Here is a 7,622-nt window from a genome sequence, read left to right on the forward strand (position 1 = left end):
CAGGGGTCCAAGCACTTGGGCCATCCCCCACTGCCCTCCTGGGCCACAGCAGAGAGCTAGACTGGAAGAGGAGCAACCGGGACTAGAACCCAACGCCCATATGGGATGCCAGCACCGCAGGTGGAGGATTAACCCAGTGAGCCACGGTGCCGGCCCCATCATTCACTCAATACATACTTATTAAAATGCCTCCCAAGTGTAACACACCACACTAGGCATGACGATTTCACACCCTGGCCAACCTAGCACTCATTTCAAGAAATAAAATTGTTGCTCATGTCAATGGTTTATTTCTGTGAGGCCTCGGTCTCTGTATCAGCAAAATGGGGACACGTCGAGGCCCAAAGGGCCTGGGAGAAACAGGAATAAAGAGACACCTGGGAGAACCTGTAAGCTGAAGAACGAGGGCAATCACACAGGCAGTGATGACAACGTTTCCATGTGGATACCAGAAATGACGGTGTCCACCGTCTCTCACCCACCCGAGGTGAAGCCCTGCTCCCAGCTCAACGCTCAAAGCTCCTGAGGACCGAGAGAAGCCCTCAGAAGACACGCCCGAGCTTTCTTGCCTCATAGGAACAGATTCTGGGGGCCAGCGTCATGGCACAGCGGGGTTCGCTGCCCCCTGGGATGCCAGCATCCCACATCAGAGCCCCAGTTCAAGATCCAGCTGCTCCACTTCTGATCTACCTCCCTGCAACTGCACTGGGAAAGCCAGAGCAGACGGCCTCAGTACCATCCTGGAGATGGAGTTCCTGGCTCCTGACTTCACACTGGCCACTGTAACTACCTGAGGATAGAAGATCTCTGTCATTCTGCATTCCAAATAAATAAATCTTTTTTAAAGGGGGGGGGGGGCTCAGAAAAAAGGATTCTGTTTTAGTAAGTGGTTCAAGGTTTAAACACGAGCTCCACGGGTAGGAAGCCTGACAAAGCGACAGGAGTCGGCCACAATCACAACGGAAGGCACTGGCTGATGGGCCTCTACAACCTGCCCTGGGGCTGCACCAGGATCGCTCCTGTCACTGCACTCACCCATCCCTGCCACCAGATGGCGACCTGATCCCACAAGGTTGCTTTCAGTGCACCTGCTGGCAACCGGAGGACAAGGACAGAGGGCGCGGGAGGCTGTGCAGCCCGGAGACCTCTGTGTGGGACAAGTGGGTGCACATTAGCAGGTCTGCACACCTGCATGGGAGAGGCAGGGGCAGGTGGGACAACGACGTCTCTTCCACAGACACAGTGACCTGATGACATCTGTAATGGCTTGGGCTCTAAGACCCTGAGACTACTCCTCTGGAGAGACTCACAGGTGGGCGGGTGTGTGCTGGATTCAGAGGCACTGAAAACAAAGAATGCCATGCAAATCAGAGTCTAATGATCACCCCCTCAGGCACATCCACTCCCAGGAATCACTCTCAAAACCAATGGTATTAGATCTCAAAAGCACGAACAAAAGGAAAAATGAGGTAAGCCGGACTTCATAAAAATTTAATTCTCATGCTTCCAAGAACACCATCAAAAAAAAAAAAAAAAACTGAAAATACAACCCACAGGATGGAAGAAAGAAATGTTTGAATATCTGAAATGAGATCCAGAAGATATAAAGAACGCCAGCAACTCAAGAATAAAAAAAGACAGCTCTGAATAAGCCAAGGATCTGGAGGGACCCCTGCCCAAGGAGACACCCAGGCCCACAGCAGTGAAAAGATGCCCAAGGCTGGCACCGCGGCTCACTAGGCTAATCCTCCACCTTGCGGCGCCAGCACACCGGGTTCTAGTCCCGGTCGGGGTGCCGGATTCTGTCCCGGTTGCCCCTCTTCCAGGCCAGCTCTCCGCTGTGGCCCGGGAGTGCAGTGGAGGATGGCCCAAGTGCTTGGGCCCTGCACACCCCTGGGAGACTAGAAGCACCTGGCTCTTGGCTTCGGATCAGCGCGATGCGCGGCCACGGCGGCCATTGGAGGGTGAACCAACGGCAAAGGAAGACCTTTGTCTCTCTCTCTCTCTGTCCACTCTGCCTATCCAAAAAAAAAAAAAAAAAAAAAAGAAAGAAAGAAAGAAAGAAAAGATGCCCAAGACCACCAGCCCCCAGGGGTCCACACCTGAATCAGCACTGCCCACCCACCTGAACGTGGCTCCCAACGTCTCTCCCTGCACCGCACTGTCCTAGGTTTGCATATGGACTCACAACTCCCTACCTGCAAGGCCTGCCTTAGGTCAAGGGAGCAGCCACACAAGCTACTAGGGACTGGGCAGCTAAAGGTGCTGGCAGGCCACTGCCTCCTCCTAGGTCCTCACTGGGTTCTCCCTCAGCGCCATGTGCCCGGGCCTCTCTCCCTCTTCTCATAAGGATGCCAGTCACTTTGGGTGAGGGCCCCACCCTAACGGCCCACTGCAATTTAATGGCATCTTTAGAGTCCCCGTCTCCACGCACAGAGGCATTCTGAGGGCTGGGGGTGGGGTGCTGGGCTCCCACACAGGAGTTCCGGGGGAGAGGTGGGAACACAACTCCATCCCCAGCCAGGGCTCCTCTCAGGGGGAGGAGGCTTAGACACAGGCCTCTCACCACGGCCGAACAGGAACACTAAGTCCCCCCCCCCAGCACATTCTTCCAAGCCCTTTCCTTGCAGTGACCGGCCACAGGAAGGCGGAATTCTTCACTCAAACCAGGCATGGTCTGATCCCAAGGACAAACACAAATTTCCGAGCAGTTGTAGAACCGCTGTGCTCCACCTCGGGCCCTGGTCCGCAGGCTCAGAGCCCAGCGTGGTGCTCACCCACGTGAGTCCCCACCCACGGCACTGCCAGCAAGCGCCAGCTGCCGTCCACCTCGAGGAGCGAGCGGCTTCATTGTTTGAGGCAGCCACACGCAGGCACCAGCCGGTCAAGGCAAGGAGCGCACGGAGGACAGACAGCAAAGCCCGTGGCGCTGGTGCCACCAAGTGGCACGGAAAGCAACTGTTGGCGTCTGCCGCGGCGGCCGCCTCCCCTCCCCTCCGTCCCGCGGTCCTCTGCCTTCCTCCCCTGACGCGGCCCCACAGCCGTGCGCCCAGCTCTGGAAGGACTGCGGTGAGACGTGAGGGCCTCGAGCTCCCGCCCAACTTGACTGCAGTTCTGCTGCGTGTTAAGTCAGGTCAACGAGCTTATTTGTGTCAAATAAATTAGCCCGGCCGAGTGCTAAGCTGCTGCAAGACTATTTATCTCGGGCTTCCAAGTTCCCACGCAGCAGGCTGTGGGCAAAGCCCGAGCAGGTGCGGATGTCAGGGACGGGGCCTCGAGGGCCTCCCCCAAAAGGAGTACCCGGATGCAACTCCCCCAGGAGAGACTCCACATGCCCTGGGCTCCTGCAGGACAGCACAGCGGACTCTGGCTTCCAGCGTAGACTGCTGGTGGCCACTACAGAACACAGAGGCACAGTTCCGGAAGCTGACATGCTGGGGCCGGTACAGCAGAGCAGCAGGTTTTCGCGGCTGCTTCTGATGTCAGCATCCCATCTCGGAACACAGGTGAATCTCACTGCTCCCCTTCCGACCCAGCGCCCTGCTAATGTGCCTCACAAAGCAGGAGAAGATGGTCCAAGTGCCTGGATCCCTGTCACCCATGTGGGAGACCCAGAATGGAGTTCGTGGCTCCTGGCTTCAGCCTGGCCCAGCTGCAGCTGTTGCAGCCACTTGGGGTGTGAACCAGCAGACAGATGGATGATCTCTTTCTGTCACACTGCCTTTCAAATAAATCTTCAAAAATAAATACATAACAACGAGAAGTGGCATCCTCCACCCTTGAAAACCACCACATAGACCAGACATTCGCCTGAGCAGGGCTGGCCCTGAGGGAACCTGGGGCCGCCCTGAGCTGACATCATCTGCTCACAGCAGCAATCGCTAAGATGGCCCAGGGGTGCTCCGTGACCTGCTCATTTTGTTCATTTCTGCACTGAGCGATGCTCCAGGTGACGCTCAGGAGACGGGCAGCAGCCTTAGCCTTTTCTGCTTCTCTCCTCTCGCTTAGCAAAGTGGAAGGTAAACTGCAAATGTACCGCCTGCCTGGACAGGTTTTGTCTCCACAGTGCTTAGCGTGCAGGTCAACTCGGGCCACGGCAAATGCTTTCATTTATTCGTGAAGGACAAAAAAGACTTCTTCCCCCAGTGCATAAAACCAGGCAAGGAGAAAGGATGCAGAAAGGCAAAGCCAGGCCTGTGTGCAAAGACAACAGGGTTTTCACCTCTCTCTCTGGGTTTCCACTTTCAGGGCAGGAAGAAAAGTGGACCATGCACCTTCCCACGCTGCAAATGAACAGGCTATAGCTGGACGAAGGCAATCTCCCAGGAACTGACGATTCTGAATGAATACGTGCAGCAGGATCCTGCCTTTTGTACTCACACATGTAAAACACACATTTACATACCAGACGCGGGCCAGCGTTTCCACAGGTGCTTCCATCAGTGCCTGTCTTTCGGGGGCCAGGAATCTAATTTGGCAACTTTTTTTTTTTTTTTAGCAAGTTTGTACATTTTAAGGTTTCTGCCTTTTAACACAAAAGAAATGAAAGGAAACCCTTTCACTGAGCAACACCTACAGCAGCCCTGCTTAGCAATTCCAGGCTGCTCTGGGTACCTCAGGTTAAGCACATCTAAATAATTCAGCACTGTCTGAAGGTGCGGCCAGTTACACCGTCAGTTCTGGGCCTTCCTGCCAAAAGGCTGCTGCTTTTATGACAGAAGACACAGCAGCTGTGTTCACAGGTGCAGGGCGGCAACACACGGTGCAGGGGGTCCCAGCAGGGAGAGAGATGGCGAGTGCTTAAAACCTGCGGGAGAAGAGGCGGAAAACGGCTCGTCCCGGCCGAGACCCCCAGGCAGGGGCAGGGAAGGCCTGGTTTGAGGAAGACGGGTTCCAGGTGGCTGAATCCACCTCCCTTGTGAGAATCACGGATACCTTGGCAATCACCCTCGAAGGACAAACGAGGAGACACCACGCCAGGAAGGTTATCTACCCAAGGTCGCTGATGGTTGGGCTCCTGCTGACAAGGTCAGATGCCACTCACACACCAATGGCTGAGGGGTGGGGACACACCCAGAGAAGCACATGTGATGTCACACTTCACACACGTCAGCATGCCTACCACCTGCATTGGCCAGCTTTCTGTTACTTTAGCTACAATACCCATGAGGGGCTTCTTGGGAAGGAAAAGGCTTATTTGGCTTACAGTTTGGTGGCTATGGTTTAGAATCGGGCAAGCCCATGAGGCTGGGATCTGGTGGGGGCTGACCTCACGGAGGAGGCACACAGGGATGACCACATGGAAGCCAGTAAGCCAGGACGCAGACCGAGAAGCCAGGCTGAAGCCGGCTTATATAACCCTCTGGCGAGAACCATCTGCCGAAAGTGGTCCCCAGTGGCCGAAAGACCTCCCACCAAACCCACCATAATTAGATCAAGTCTCCTCCTTAACCCATCAGCCCCTTAACATCAAGCCTTTGGAGTTTAAACACTTGCATGAGTCGGGGGTGTCAAGTTCTGTCCAGCCCACGACACCATCCAAGTGAGCATACTGATCAGCCATTTGTGCAGGAAGCACTTTATTCAATATTTCTTATCACCTTCCCTCCCCAAATACAACTTAGTGGCATGGCCCATCCTTACAGGACAGGAAAACCCACACATATCCACGCCTACTCGGGAACAGCGGGCTGTGGCCAACAGTCTAGAATCCTGAATCGCTGGTAACGGTGATTTCTCACCAACGCCACCTTTTCAAGTGGGGATAATCTGGATGCGTACCGATCAGAGCTTACCAACTCCACGCTACATAGAGAATTTATGAATGAAAAAATTCCAAGGACTCAAGAAACTACTTTACTATATCAAGAATACTCAAAACTCCCACATACAAGCAATGTACTTCTAGCAGTGGTGTGTGTGGATCCAGCTGGTCCCATGGAACGCACATCCTGAGAAACAGTAAAACTGGACTCCTGTTAAAACATCCGAACCACTGGGGGCGGTTCCGGCCCGGCAGTTAAGGTGCCCACATCTCATCCCAGAACACCCGAGTTTGATCTCCAGCTTCCTGCTCACGTGAACCTAGGGAGGCGGTGGCGATGGCACAGGCACTTGGCTTCCTTCAACTCCTCGGGCCACTGTGGGCATTTGGAAAGTGAAGCAGCAAATGAGAGCTCACTCTATCATCTCTCTCTGCCTGTCAAATAAAATTTTAAAAAGATATTTGAATAACTGCTTCCTCTATTGGTTCTAAGAGGCAAGTTTTTGTTTCTTTTTTTTTTCTTTTTTTTTTCTTTTTTTTTTTGACAGGCATAGTTAGTGAAAGAGAGAGAGAGAAAGGTCTTCCTTCCATTGGTTCACCCCTCAAGTGGCCGTTGTGGCCGGAGCTACACCAATCTGAAGCTAGGAGCCAGGTGCCTCTTCTCGGTCTCCCATGTGCGTGCAGGGGCCCAAGCACTTGGGTCATCCTCCACTGCCCTACCGGGCCACAGCAGAGAGCTGGACTGGAAGAAGGGCAACCGGGACTAGAACCCGGCGCCCATATGGGATGCCGGCACCACAGGTGGAGGACCAACCAAGTGAGCCACAATGCCAGCTCCAAGTTTTTGTTTCTTTACTACAATATTGAAGGCTGTACTTCATCTGAGACAATTCAGCAGCTCAACTCCAAATCACAACGATTCAAGTTAAACAGGAGAAGACAAACACCTGGCTGTGCAGAGCTGCAGAGCTGGCCACGTGAATGCAAGCACTTGACCCCCGGCTTAGCATCAGACCGGCGCCAGCCACTCGTTCCACTGTGCTGTGAAAGCAGACCGCAGCAGAAATGCCAGACGCGAGAGGACTTCAAGATGCTCAAGGGGCCGGCACTGTGGCTCAACAGGCTAATCCTCCGCCTAGCGGCGCCGGCACCCCGGGTTCTAGTCCCGGTCGGGGCGCCGGATCCTGTCCCGGTTGCCCCTCTTCCAGGCCAGCTCTCTGCTATGGCCCGGGAGCGCAGTGGAGGATGGCCCAAGTGCTTGGGCCCTGCACCCCATGGGAGACCAGGAGAAGCACCTGGCTCCTGCCATCGGATCAGCGCGGTACGCCGGCCGCAGCGCGCCAGCCGCGGCGGCCATTGGAGGGTGAACCAACGGCAAAGGAAGACCTTTCTCTCTGTCTCTCTCTCTGTCTACTCTGCCTGTCCAAAAAAAAAAAGATGCTCAAGGAAGCTGGGATTCAAGGATTAAATCTGGGGCAGATGTGTGGTGCAGGGGTTGGTTCATTAGGTGGGATACCCACACACACTGTCAGAGTGCCTGTTTCGAATCCCACTCCCACTTCAGAGCCAGCTTCCTGCTCATGTGCACCCTGGGAGGCAGCAGACGACAGCCCAAGTGCGTGGGCTTCTACTGCCAACTGGGAAACAACCTGAGTTCTGGAAGCCCGGCTTCGGTCTGGGCCAGTCCTGGCTGTAGCCAGGGTTTGCTGAGTAAGCCAGTGGGTGGAAGATTCTCTATTTCTTTGCCTTTGAAGTACAATGAAAATAAATAAATTTTTAAAGAGAGAACCCTCTTTTTTAAAAGGTTGTTTATTTTGGAGGAAAAATTTTTTTGAACTCCATGCATCCCAGGAGTCTT

This window comes from Oryctolagus cuniculus, chromosome 21 (assembly GCF_964237555.1).
Source record: "Oryctolagus cuniculus chromosome 21, mOryCun1.1, whole genome shotgun sequence".
Taxonomy (NCBI): domain Eukaryota; kingdom Metazoa; phylum Chordata; class Mammalia; order Lagomorpha; family Leporidae; genus Oryctolagus; species Oryctolagus cuniculus.